The sequence below is a fragment of the Parasteatoda tepidariorum genome, chromosome X2, assembly GCF_043381705.1.
Source record: "Parasteatoda tepidariorum isolate YZ-2023 chromosome X2, CAS_Ptep_4.0, whole genome shotgun sequence".
NCBI lineage: Eukaryota > Metazoa > Arthropoda > Arachnida > Araneae > Theridiidae > Parasteatoda > Parasteatoda tepidariorum.
Genome location: NC_092215.1, coordinates 57,235,541 through 57,249,852, shown reverse-complemented (window position 1 = coordinate 57,249,852; position 14,312 = coordinate 57,235,541). Strand labels below are relative to the sequence as shown.

The window sequence follows — 14,312 nt, the reverse complement described above, 5'->3', positions numbered from 1 at the left end:
GCACTGGGTTGCTATATAAATATATATATATATATATATATATATATATATATATAGTGAAAAAATTGACTTGTAAAAGAATACGAGTGAAGGAATGTCGTAAATATATAAATACAATTGTCATCAAAAAGTTTAATTAATCTAAGTAAGAAACAATCATTAAATGTAATATTTTTTGAACTATAAATTCTTAAAATAGTAATTTTTAGAATGAGTTCTTAAGAAGAGAGGAAAACTTTTCATACTAAATAGTTTTGAGTTCTAAGAATAGATCAACTCTATTTTATAAAAACAATGATGTTGACTTTGATCTTTTCGCCATTTAATGGGAGAATATTTTAGGATTTTATTGTTCCAACGGTTTTGACCTACATAATCGTTATTTGCAAAAATATTATTGGGTGTTTGTTAAAAGATTAAGAGTAGAAAAATTATAGTCTGCCTGTTGTGTCTGAGAAAGTGATGCTTTTTAAGTTAATACAAGTTTTGACCTACATAATAGTTATTTGCGAAATTATTCAATATTTGGTAGATGATTAAGAGTAGAAAAGTTAATTTGACTATTGTATTCGTAAAAGTCATTCCTTTATTGTCATTTATATAAAAAAAAATCTGACATTTGAAATTAATTCTAGCCAAAATATTGATTGTCGTAGAAAATGCTGAATTAATTACATTTAGACACGCGTTTATTAAAAGATGCTTTTAAGTTAAGCTCACTTTAATAAAATGTTTTGTAAAAGGGATTATCGATTGTAAAGGAATCTGGAAGATCTTTTGGGTCATGATGATTTCCCCCATATTTAAATATTTGAATAACATGTTTTGTATAAAGAGAAATTAGTTCGTATTGTCTCTTTCCTTCTATCTTAATCTATCGGACTTAATTTTTGTTTCATCAAAAAATAGAAACAATTATTATCTTTAATAGATATGAATTGATTCAGTTGTATATAGTATGTATATCGCTCCTCTAACTTTCTTTTTATTTCATCAAAAAAAAGCAATTAAAAAAAACAATTATCTTTGAAAAAAATTTAATTGATATAGTATGAGGATATAGTATGAATTTAGTACGAGTATGAATATAGTATGAGAGCTTAAGGACAATTCGTTTATATTGTCTTTTTACTTCTTATCTCTACACTAACTTTTTATTTCAAGAAAAAAAAAGTTAAAGAAAAGCAATCATTATCTTTGAAAAAATGTGACTTGATTAAGTTGTATATAGTACTTAAGAGCAGTTTGTCCGTATTGTCTTTTTGCTTCTAGCTTAGCCCATCTCTTCTAGGACTTACTTTTTATTTTATCAAAATAATGGAAACAATTACTGTCTTACAGAAAATAATAATTGATTAAGTTGTATATAGTATGGCGGCTGAAGGGTTGTTTGTCTATATTGTATTTTTGCTTCTAGCTTAGTCCATCTCTTCTAGAACTTACTTTTTATTTCATTAAAAAGAAAATAGAAGCAATTATTATCTTTTAAAAAAAATGTGAATTGATATAGCATGAGAATATAGTATGAATTTAGTATGAGTATGAATATAGTATGAATTTAGTATGAGTATGAATATAGTATGAGGGTTTATGGACAATTTGTCTATATTGTCCTTTTGCTTCCTATCTCTCTCTCCTTTAACTTTCTTTTTATTTAATCGGAAAAATAAAGCAATTATCTTCTGTGAAAAAATATGAATTGATAAAGTATGAATGTAGTAAAGTATGAGTATGAATGTAGCATAAGGGTTTAAAAGTTTGTATATTATTTTTGCTTCATATCTCTCCTCTAACATTCTTTTTATTTCATCAAAAAGAAACCATCAATTAAACGTGAATTGATAATGTTGTATATAATATGGGGGTTTATGGGCAGTTTGTCTATATTGACTGCTTCTTTCTATAAAAGCGTAGTTTATTTTTATCGATAAAATGATATTTAATGGAGTTAATAGAACTTTTTTTTCCATACTGCCTTCAAAGGGCTGTATAGTTGGAGTCAAAGTTTTATTAGAAGAAGAAAAAAAGTTTTTGATCTTATGAGCGACAATTGTTTATAATTATGTGAACCAAAATATTACTCAAATGAAGATTATGATATATTTTTAAATTTAAATCTAACCAAAGCTTAATTTATCTCATTTGAACGTTTTTGAGGGGATGTTTGATTAAACTATTGTAAAGCTCTGTCGAATATTGAGAGTACTGAAAAATTGATATTTACAGGAAAATTAGGAAAAAGTTATCTTTTGATTCATAAATTCCAGAGCCAAGTTTGTTTAACCACGATAAAAAGTTTATTTAAAATATAAGCTAATGAATAACATTTGAAATATCGCTGGTTTCGTAATTGTCCTGATCTTTTACGATTTTCCTGATGAAAATTATTTTGCCCTGATTTTTAGTTTTTTTCCTGATATTCCTGATTTTACGTGTTAAGAACATTCCATTTTCTATGAATACAGTTGCGGATTTTGAAATAAACAATTTGAAGAATTTAAAGATTTGGACTTTTTAATTTAATTATTAATACTGGTAAAAATCGCAAAAATTGATAATTCTAACTTCGGGACAGTTCATTAATTATATATATGGCGTATAGCAGCAGAATTTAATGTTTCAAACACCTTGTGTATAGTTTCGATGTATTATTTTGTGGGAGACATTATTGAATTGTAATTATATTCGAATAGAAAATGTCTTAAAAAACGATCTCATTTCTTAGTTTGCACAACGCTTAAAACACGCCTTAGATTTTTTAAATGTATCGAGGTTTGAATGATGCTAACTTGGCGAAGTATCCTTTTGCCAAGGGTGCTAATCTCGTAACTAACGAGAAAGAAAACCGAACTGCTGCTTGCCGATCAATAAAATTTTTTTGCAGAGTTTTAAAATCTTGTATAAAATTTAATATTTTTATTAATCACTTTTAATTACATCGAAATAATAAAAAACAATGATGTTTTCCTTCGAAAAGAAAGCATAATTCTGCAGCTGAAAAGTATATTTCGCCAGAAAAGATTATTTTTTAATTTAAGATTCCCATCGGAAGCTCTAATATATGCGTTTAATAGGCTAAATTTAAAAGTTTAAATTATAAGATTAGAATAAAAAGTCTATTGTAGTACATACCAAGCTCTAAATAGTAAATTCCAAAATTCCTACATAATTCTGTGTTCTATAGGTATTTTTAATACAACAATTTATTAGTTGAATTAGAACTCCAACAAGAAATCGTCTGAAATTATTTTTTTTTTTTATAAGTGTCTTAAACATGATTTCTCAACTGCGTTTTTTTCGATCATTTGGCGATATACATTTACAGTATACTCTCGATATTTTAAAAACGTTGTTATGTCAAAAAAATATTTTTCCTAGGTGTTATATATCAACTTAATGTAAATTTAAAAACCTATGTCTAAGACTTTCTTCTCAAAATCTTGTTATGTCGAATTGTTTTAGAAATAGAAAATGAATATCTTCGGGAAAATCACAATGTAAGTTTATTTTAAACAGATTTTTTTCTACTTAATGCAGAATTATTTTTGTCTAACTTTTAAAAATAAAATTATTATTGTATTTAATTAACAGTCAGCTATCATCACTTCCATATTTATGATAGTTATTCCTATGTTTCATGACTGTACATTTTAGAGTAATATTTAAGATAGATATTTTTCTACTTTTTAGAACATAATTAGTTCAGAACTTGTTATCTCGAAAGCTCGCCATCTCGAAATTTTTTCAGCGTCCCTTCAACTCTTTGAGATATCGAGAGTAGACTATATAAATATATATACTATATATATATATATACTTACATCTTTTTCTGACATTGCTTGACGAATGAGCATTATNCTGATTAAACATATATACGGTTGAATGACAGGAGCTTTTTCACATTAAGATAGTGTGTTTTAAAACAAAATAGAAGGAAGGGTTATTTATTTTTTTTTAAATTTTAAATTTGGTTGGTTTTGCAACTCACTTAAGAGTTGGACGTTTTGCTACAAGCCAACATTTCAATTTCATTAATTTGTAAATATTGTGTAAATTGTATGGACAAAAATAAAAGCATAATTTAAGTGAACTGCATTTGATATTACATTTATGTTATGTTATGAGAAAAGTAGCATCAGAGAAAAAATTTTAGAAATCACAGGCCTCATTGCCTTAACCTAAATTTGAAAATTGACTTAACATGTAAAATCCAAAAAAAAGTAGTATTTTTTTTCATTCTTTGTAAAAACAAATATCAATGATTTTGTAAATGAAAGAAATTTCAGTGACTTTTTCTAAGATTTAAACAGATTTAAATAACTGTAAATATGAGGAAATTTTTTAAAAAAATTAATGTTTGCAAGTGAGCCGGAAGATTTTACTTTTAGCGCAGAAAAAGACGGTGTTTCATGCAGTATTTTATAACCATAAATTATTAAAATGCTAAATATAATATTTTTCACTTATTTTGACTTAAATTAATTTTAAATAATGAAAAAAAGTATGAAAAATATGTTTAATTGAAATTCGGCATCAAATTGTAAAAAATATATAAACTCAAGATTTAAGATTGAAAAATTTAAGATTAAATAATGTGTCTCAGAAATTGTAGAATTTTTATATAATTGTTTTATAAAAAAATCAGCTTCTTAGGGTGATTGAAATGGATGTAGCATAATATGATAATCTGCAACTAAAATATCAGTTGATAGTGAGTAAATAATATTATCATGAAATGTAACTCATGTAACCGAATGTAACTCATGTAAATTTTGATTTAAAAAAAGGAAACATGGTAAACAAATTACCAGGTAAGATCTGCAGCCTTTTTTTTTAAAATCTTTTCAATGACGTAGAATTTTTTAGGAGAAATTTTCTCCTCAAATTTCTTTGCAATCGAAAAATACACGAAGGACGAAACTCAATTGAAAACTTCGTGCATACAGTTACAGGTGAAGATAAGGGGTGTACTACAGTTACATATTAAGAAATAACAAAAATTTTGATCAAAAGCGACATTTGGTAAATATGGGATTGGCCTTGGGCCGGGATAGCCTGGTTGGTAGGGCACCGGGCCCGTGTCCAAGAGGTCGTGGGTTCGATCCCTGCTGACCGAAGACTCCCCGAGTAGTAAAGGGTGACTGGAGCGTGTTAAATCTGTCGAGTCACAAAGTCCTCTGTGTTCCCAAAACAAATAATACCTCTGGGGGTACTGATCCAGGAGTTTCCTTGTCTTCTGGATTGGTTCAAAATTACAAGGCTACGGAGTTGAACATTAATAGTCGTAAACCCAAAATTGGTTCGGCTGTTCAACGATGGTTATAAAATAAAAATATAAATAAAATATGGAATTGGCCAGCTTTGGAGCGAAATGTTATTTTCAGACGCATAATTAGCGGAAATTTGATCGGTTTTTTGTATTCAGTTGATCGAAAAGATTACTTGTAACTTCAAAAAACCTTTTTTGAAACTGAAGACACAATTATACCTTCTGAACTAACAGGCAACAAATTAACAATCATTCATGATAAAATTCTGATATCAAAATAATTACAATAAAATAATATTTTTTGTTGCAGCCTTGACTGAACTCCTAAATGTAGATATAGATGTACTGTTATTCTGAACTTTTATCATTGTTGCTAAGCAGAAGATTTTTAAACCTAAAGCAGGTACACTTTTTTAGCATTTCTTTTATTGATTATTTTCTAGTTTTCTTACTTTAAAACATGCCGGCCAGGTGGCCGAGCGGTTAGCGTGCCTGACTGCGAGGCCATAGGCTGCGGGTTCGAATCCCGCTCTGGGCATGGATGTTTCTCTCTCTCTTTGTGCTGTCCTCTGTTGTGTGTGTGTGTGAATGTGGCCCACCCTATAAATGGGTTTGTGGTAGTGTGGCGTGGGCAATGTTGCTCGCCTCCGTGACTTTGGTTCTCAGGTGCCCACTGGGTAACGCGAAATGAGCAACAATTCTGGCATAGTATAGGCAAAGATTCAAATTCAGTGCCAGCCATTGGGGAAAAAAAAACTTTAAAACATGACTCAAATCGTTGATAAATAGGCAAAAGTATAATGTATTTCCTATGTTTATAAGCTTTTTAAATTATTACTTCCCGTATTAAAAGGGTCCAAGGTACCTCCCGCAAAAATAGAGTTTTTGTGCCATGATCGTAAGGGGTCTTGGTATGAGCATGTTTACTTTAGTCGTAAAGAAAAGATCAGTAACATATTTTAGCAAATTACGAAGGAAAAACAAATGTTCTAAAATGGCGCCTTCAGGCAATATTGTTCTGTAAGTAGTTTCTCCCAACAGAGGATTTAATTATATATTTTCGCAGCCAACTTCACGCCACATAATCTTTATATATTTTGACAGCTTGTTTGAAAAAAAGTTCGATTGATTCCACTCTGTAGTTTTTGGTTGGTACCCTTTTAAATATGGAAAATAAAAAGCAGAATCTTCGGCATATTTTACTTTTTTACTCCGCAAAGGAAAAAAAAATACTGTTCGAGCAAGAAAAAAAATTATCCGATGTTTATAAAGAAGATGTATTGGGAATACGCCACTGTCAAAACTGGTTTGCAAAATTTTGATTCGTCAAAATTGTTATTCAGATGCACGAGTTGCACCACACCAGTTTAAGCTGACGAAGACACATTAAAAGCATTAATTGTTGCAAACCGGCGAATAACCGGCGAACTCGTGAGATTGCTGAGAGATAAAATTTATCGAACTCGACGGTTCATGATCATTTGAAAAGCTTAAAAATTTTAATCTTAAAGCTCGACATATGAGTTCCTCGCGTCCCTACGGGAAAAATTTGTGCCGTCACGTTTACGTCTGTGATTTGCTTCTCAGACGTCAAGAAAATAATCCATTTTTCACCACTGGGGGCGAGAAATGGGTTGTCTACAAAAATGTTCCGATCTCTACAAAATTTTTTAGATGTTAATATTTTTACTTTAAATAAGGAGGTTAAAAATCCCTTGGGTCTTCCTTTTTTTCCAGCAAAGAAAACAAAAAAAATATGTGCGTAAAATCATGCTATCATCAGAAAGATGGCAAAATGTATTAAATCGGAATAAACAATATATGATTTAATAAAATACTTATTCACTATAAAAAATTTACCTATCATTTTCATAAAAAAGCAAAATTATTTTTCGAAAAACCTAATACTTTCTTCATATGCAATTATACTGATACATCAGAAGTGCAATTACATGATTTTGAGCTGATCCACATTTTAACAGAACAGACAGTTGCGTAAAAATTGAAAATTTGAGAGTTTAAATTTTTCCTGCCTTGGGTTAAAGCAGAGAATCCCATTTTTTCCCCAATAGTCTTAAATTTATTTTTCTAAGATCAACTGCTTATGTTTTAATTGACGATGACATTGTTAATAACGATATTTGGTAGATAAAATATTTTTTCTACAAGAAGAAAAAAGAAAAAAAACTTGTTGTTAATTGATTCTGAATGTATTTTTCGACCTAATTAGAAGAATATTCAAATTTTAAGTATGAAACCTTTAATATATATTTTCTAAACTATACATAAAGCAGGTCTCAAATTAATTTTCAAGAGCTGAAAACAATTTTAATTTAGTGAACTAAAAGAGACTAAAAAAGAAGAAGAAAAAACCTCTTTGATTGCCTGAGAAGACTATTATTAGAAAAACGTTTTAGTTATATTTCAACATTCCAGCTTTGATCAATGGGTATTTGTCAAATTTCGATAGTGGTTCTCGGATTGAGAACAGGGATCTAAAAATATATATTAAGGATGGTTATTACTGAACACTCTGTATTAAACATGAGCTTTATTCTAAAATGCAAAGGAACACAATCATAATCACTTTCCTAAGAAGCCAATCCTTTCTTCAGTATCTGTTTTTTATATCTCTTAACTACAAAAAAGTCGATTACTCACAATTTTCTTGAATTAATGATAAATAACACTCATTGTAATTGGCTGCATCGCAATTGCTTTAAAAAAATTATTCTTTAATAGCCTCTATGAACTCATTTTTTTAGTAATCGAAAATCAGCCAGTCAGTAAATATTTGAATCAAATTCAATTAGACCTTCTCTACCGCGTAATCTTTTTCAAACCATCGAAAAAGAAAAAAGGTCAATATTCAAATGAAAAAAAAAAACAAGAAAATTTAAAGTAATGAAATAAGAAATTCAAATTTGAAATGGTAAAATGAAATAATATTAGATTTTAGATAATTTTTTTTTCACAATTTACTTCATTTGAATCGAACCGACAAAATAATGCCGACGCATTTCCACACGACAAAAATCTCAAATTTTAATCTCGACTTTAAATTTGAAATACACAGTTTTCGGTGCAGTAGATCTATGTAAGTAATTGCTGTTATTTACACTTGAAAAGAAAGGGCCCGACTTTGGAATGAGATTTGGTGTAAAAATAGTATACCTTTAGGATGTTCACCCCTGAAAATAATTGGCCGCTCCAGCCATCCACTTCTGATTAAAAAAATTTTTTTTGAAAATGTGATCAAAGATTAAATAATAGTTAAGGCGTTTTTCTGACTAATAGCGCAGTGGTATAGGCGGTAACTTCTTTCATTGCCACTCTAAACATCGAGGTTCAATACTCGCTGACGGTAGATTTCATCTTTTTAATTTAATTTTTTATATCTACCGCTTCTACAAACATTAATAATTTAAATATAAATAATTTTTTGTTAGTTTTTTTAGTTGCTAGATATACGTAATTGCAATGATTCAATCTTTCAATTATAAAGCTAGAAGGTGAGGTCACCGTTGGTTGGAAAAGTAGTATTTTTAAACTTTGATAACTCAGAAACTATTCGATCAATGGCGCTCAATTCTTTTTTAAATTTTACTAGTTAAAATTGCACTCTTTAAAATGGTGTAGAAATGTGTAGATTTAACAATTTAAAATCAGTTCAAATAAAACAATTAAAAATAGTAAATAATTATTAAAAATTATTTTCTACATCTTTGGGCAAACGAATTTTATAATTATGTTCAAAAAAATTTATTTCCCTTATTAAATTTATTTTACCTTAAAAAGTTGACGAGTTACAGTAAACTACGCTAAAAGTAAAATTAACGGCCGCTCTCCGGGGCTACCTCCCCTATTCTAAGGATCCATCGGTAAAATTTAAGTTTATTCAGACGTTTTTGAGTCCACTTAATTAGCATATTTAAAGTTAGTCCTTCAATCCATTAAGTCGTAATTCTCTCATTAGATCAAAAGTTATTCAGGGTGTTCTGTTTTTTTTTTCACGCACTGCACAGTAAAAAACTATTTATAAATACTGTTTTAATGGATAAGTAGAATATTATAAAACTTTTATTTACATTATTTTAGAACAAGAACTATTAGACAGTCAGATCTCGATTTAACGAACTCACTGACATCGAAAATTTTAGTCTTCAAATGATATTAGGGTTCAAAATGAAAAATAAAAATGGCATTTACCTATGGAGCAACATCAAAAAAGCAATTACGCTAAAATATCTTTAATCATTTTGTTGCATAATTTTTTTTAAAAATCAAAACAGGTTTTAAAAAAAAACTGCTTGTTTATTTCATATTCTAAATCTATTAAAGTTTAGAGTTAAAGTATGAAGAAAAAAAATTGCAATGGAGTTTTTACATTCAATATAAAATTAGATCATAAAAACCGGTAGCCAGGAAATTAAAATTGAAGAATAATCATATAAAAGCAGTGAATAAAAATATACAAAATATTTATGAAACATTTATTAGTAATAATGTTTAGTATGATGAACTTCGAAACAAGAGACACCGTGTGACAAGAGAGCACCGTGAGGGTGAAGGTGCGGCTTAGTTCAGTACCCCTAAATAGATGCCAGCACCCTTTATTCGTGTGGCCACTTCCATAATTTAAATATAGATCTGAAGGGGAAGGAAACTTTAACCAGATCCTACCCATGGTACTGCTCAGCGACCTACCAGGGGATATACGACTCCACAGATATTACTAGCACGTATATTCCATTTACTTGGTGGGTCTTCTTAAGGGTCGAATCCTGGCCAATCTGGATAGAAGTCCGATGTTCTAAACACTGGGCAGCTACGGTTCGCAAAACAGCATTGAATGCACCAGCTCATTTCATTCGTATCTATGGAAATTCCACTTTTTGAAAGTATTTTTCAGTTGTATTTTTAGAAATTTTGTTCCAAGGCTATCTTACAAAATATAGAGTATCCAAAAATTTATGTTTGTATAGTTTTTTTGTAGTTTTGTTCAAGGATGCTAAAATTTTTCGTAACTTCTTGTTTTCACAGAACGAATATTAATGAGGGAAAACACAATTTGTCAGGAAATGCGACTAAATTACTAACTGGAGGATTGATAAATAAACAAAAGAACATTTAATCCAAAGACGTCAAATGTATGAGATAATAATTCTGTTATAACTTCACTTAGAGCCCAACATTTTTTTGGTCCAATAATTTGTTTATTCGGAAATTTTTATATGTTAAATAATGACTTTTGCCTTGAGTTTAATCAGGGGGAAATTTGTGAAATTGCAAATTCGATAGACAGACGTTTGTTAAATTGGGGTAGGACAGTATTATTTTTATTGATTATTTAAAAACTATTACTGTAATTTAAATATCAATGAATATCTATAGTAAGAAAATTTTATTATCCATGAAGTAATAATATTTGTAAAAAGATTTTATTTATATTTAATTATTCAAGAAGAAGCGTAATTCAAGCGAGAAAAGTATGCGATTAAGTACGTAACAATTTAGGCTGCTGTGCCCACAAAAATACTTATATAAATTGTGTTTTCAGAATTTTCTCTCTCAAAATTGACTTATTATAATTGTTTTATGGGATGAACACCCTTAAGTCCTACCTTTTCTTGAAGTCATTATTTTTGAAGCTTTTGTTCTTTAATCGAAAATATTATGTGAATTGCAGTTTTATAGATCCATTTCTTTCTTGTAATGTTATGTTAAAATATTTTTGGTATTGATCTGTAAAAAGAAATTCCTTTATAATCTAAAATTAATTTCATTTCTTAGGGAATTGGTGGGGACTTTTTAAAATTTTACCTACTATAGTGAAAAAACTCTTTTGTTTATAAATTGTGTGTTTAATAAACCCAATGAAATGAATAAAACATAAGAGGCCCTCTCTAACCCACACTAACAATAACTGTTACGTAAACTTTTTATTAGTATTTATTTTATAACAGTAGTTGAACACCCAAATGTTGAGTTCAACTCATTTTGAACCCAATCCAGAAGGCATTCGAGTATCTTTTCGTGGAGAGGAAGAAAACCTCACTGAGCCATCGCTGCTTCACCTCATTAGAAGGCTCTGAGGTTCCCAAACTTTTTTTTCTCCTGGACCACTTTCAAAGTTTTACTATTTTCGGTAGACCCCCTGCTGCTACATTTCTACTAAAACTCCTAAAAAATATCACCCTAAATTGGGGGTGTTAAGAAGAAGAAAAAAGTAGCTCATTTTCTTGTATCCAATTTATTAAAATAATACTTCGTAATTACTAAATATAATAATTACTAAAATAATAATTGATTCACTCACAGTCACACTTTTATGTTCAAAGTCCCGGAAACAAATGAGTAACGTTTCGTTCTTGGCATTCGTATTCATACTAATGTAGAGTGCAAGCACAGCGCAAGTCGCATTTCATCCCTTTGCAGGTCTAAACAAGCATGCCGGACGAGCGGGCGGCACTTTGCAAGTCTCGACATGTGGTGTACACTTGTACTATTGTCAATTGATCGATTCCATTCTATGTTTGAACTGAGTCTCGAATATTTTTGAGTACCTACCTAGTGAATGATGCTACCTGCCTACGTTGATAGGTAAATCCAAGCCAAAATTTTTGTTCTTTATTATGAAAACCGGAAAACTTTTCGTGGATCTCCACTTACAACTTGCGAACCCCTGTTTTCTTTTCACGTCTACGTGGACTCCCGTATGGTCTCCTATGGACCCTAGGGAGTCCACCTGGACCACTTTGGGAACCTATCCCCTGAGTATTTATTTATTTTAAGTGATCACCAGATGACCGCTCATATATCATTGGTGGGAAAATAGCTTTCTATCCACATTTCAAAATTAATAAGGTTTTTAAATTACCTCCGCTTGCCGAAATGTATAGTGAACCAATAAAATGAATAATACCACCCTAAAGAACTTTTCTTTTCACCAACAAAAAAACGCTAATATGGTTATTAATTAGCACTAATAAATAAGTTACTAAAACACAAAAACGTACAGTGAGTAAGAAAATAAAATAATGAATGAACCACCTTAAATAACTTTTGATCTAATGATTGGATTATCACGTTCTGGGACTCAATGTTAATGGTTCGTGAGACTTACCAAAATATGTTAATTAATTAGTGTAAATGATATTTTACGTTACGAAATTGAACACAAAAACTGAATAAACGTCCTTTCTTCGATGAATTTGGGTTTCTGACCCCCGCATAATTTGGTCAGGAGTATCTTACCATATCTCGAGAACTTTTTAAGCGAATTTTAAAAAATTTAAGCATTCGCTTATACAAGAATAATTCCACGCAAAAAATAACATTTAGGAAATATTTATTTTAATGATAATTGAAAAATTTTTGAATTGTAAGGTATGCACTTTTTGCTTCATTTTAACAAGGTTATTACTAAGCAAAATTCCAAATTTGAACTGCCGAATAGTTCCCGTAAATGTAATTTTAAATAAGTCGTATTTTAAAAATGAACAAATGCTCAGGAGGGCAGACCCTTAGTGTTTATATCACTTTTTATATCAGCAATTTATTAGGCTAATTGTGCTAGGCTATTAGGCTAATTTCTGCACAGTACTATAAAACCCTTTTATCCAAAGAGAATTCCTTGCAAAAATAATTGTTAATAATTATTTTTTATTACTATATGAAATAAAATCTATATTTATTACTAAATAATTATAAATTTGAATGGTTCGTGTTTTATTTCTACGTTTCCATTTGTTTTGATACTTATAAAAGGTTAATATAAGCATACTTTTGGTGTTTCAAATATAGCATTCAATCAACTAATAATAATTCTTTTCACGAGCAAGCGAAATAGCTTTTGTTGTAGTTGTATACGTCACGACCGAGAGGTCAATGACTCCTTCTAGATGAAAGGAAAAATTCGACGTTTCCCTATTCTATATTTTGACAAATCAGAATGTTTCTTTATTAAATATTTTTGCGTGAAAAAAAAATGATGTTTAAATTACAGTTGAATGATAAAATTTTTTGTTATAGATGTGTCAGTTATCTATTTTAAAATATCTAATTTTGTTTTGTTGTCAGCACTTGTGATTTACTTCATCTGATTTAATTCAATTTGATTTAATGAAGAATTCTTTTTTTTTATTTGAATGCAGAGATTTACAGTTTTGTTCTATAAAATTCTAAATAATATTATTGACTGGTGGGATATTTTAAATATAATTCAGTTTGCTGTATAAGATTACAATCTATGAAATGAAAAGTTATTTTCAAGCTCATTTTGTAAACATAAATATGTTTAAAAAATTTATTTGAGTGAATTTCTCAACATTTTTCGAGCATGCTAAACATTTTGATATATTTAATATGTTTTTTTGCCGTTTTTAAAATATTATGTTAAAATGTTTTATTGTTGCAAAGATGTTCTTTTCCCCCCTCATTGTACACAATTGTAACTGGATGTTATATATCTGTAGGAATTTCTATAGCTGTAGGGATTTTTATATCTGTAGGAATTTTAATATCTGTAGAGTGTGTTGACGTTAAAATAAAAAATTAAAAAGTAATGAAACTTTATATTGGAAACGATCCTTAACGATGGAAAGTTATATTTTGATGATTCTTGTTGCATTTGCTTCATATAATTCTCGTTTTTTGTTAACTTTTCAAATAAATCTGTCATAAGGCTGGGGCAGTCGGGGTATATGCTGAGGGACACATAAATCAAGAAGCCTTGGGCCAGTCATATTAAATAAACAAAATAAATTTAAAATTTTTTTTTTAATGAAAACAAAGAAAAAAAAATTTTGCGTTCATTTTTAGTATTGAAAATTCGTAAACTTGGTTTTATATTTTAATCATATATATAGGTGTTCGCCAACCTTTTTATCTCCGCGAACAAATCAACGTTTGTTAATTTTACCGCGGCACCTTGAGGGGGGGGGAGGAGACGTTGATTGTTTATATTTAAGATTGTTTTCATTTTATAATTTTAATTTAATTGTATTTAAAAATGCCTTCAAAATAGAATACAATTACATGC

General features: G+C 29.3%; 1 protein-coding gene across 1 annotated transcript in view; it reads left to right on the top strand.

The window, feature by feature from the left end:
* The window catches only part of LOC107453372 (ecdysone-induced protein 74EF), a 386,074-nt gene that overhangs the window by 43,231 nt on the left and 328,531 nt on the right, over positions 1 to 14,312 (top strand). Inside the window, exon 2 of the mRNA XM_071188231.1 lies at positions 5,580 to 5,672. The gene's annotated coding sequence lies outside the window, so the exon portion shown is untranslated. The remainder of the gene's footprint in view (positions 1 to 5,579; positions 5,673 to 14,312) is intronic.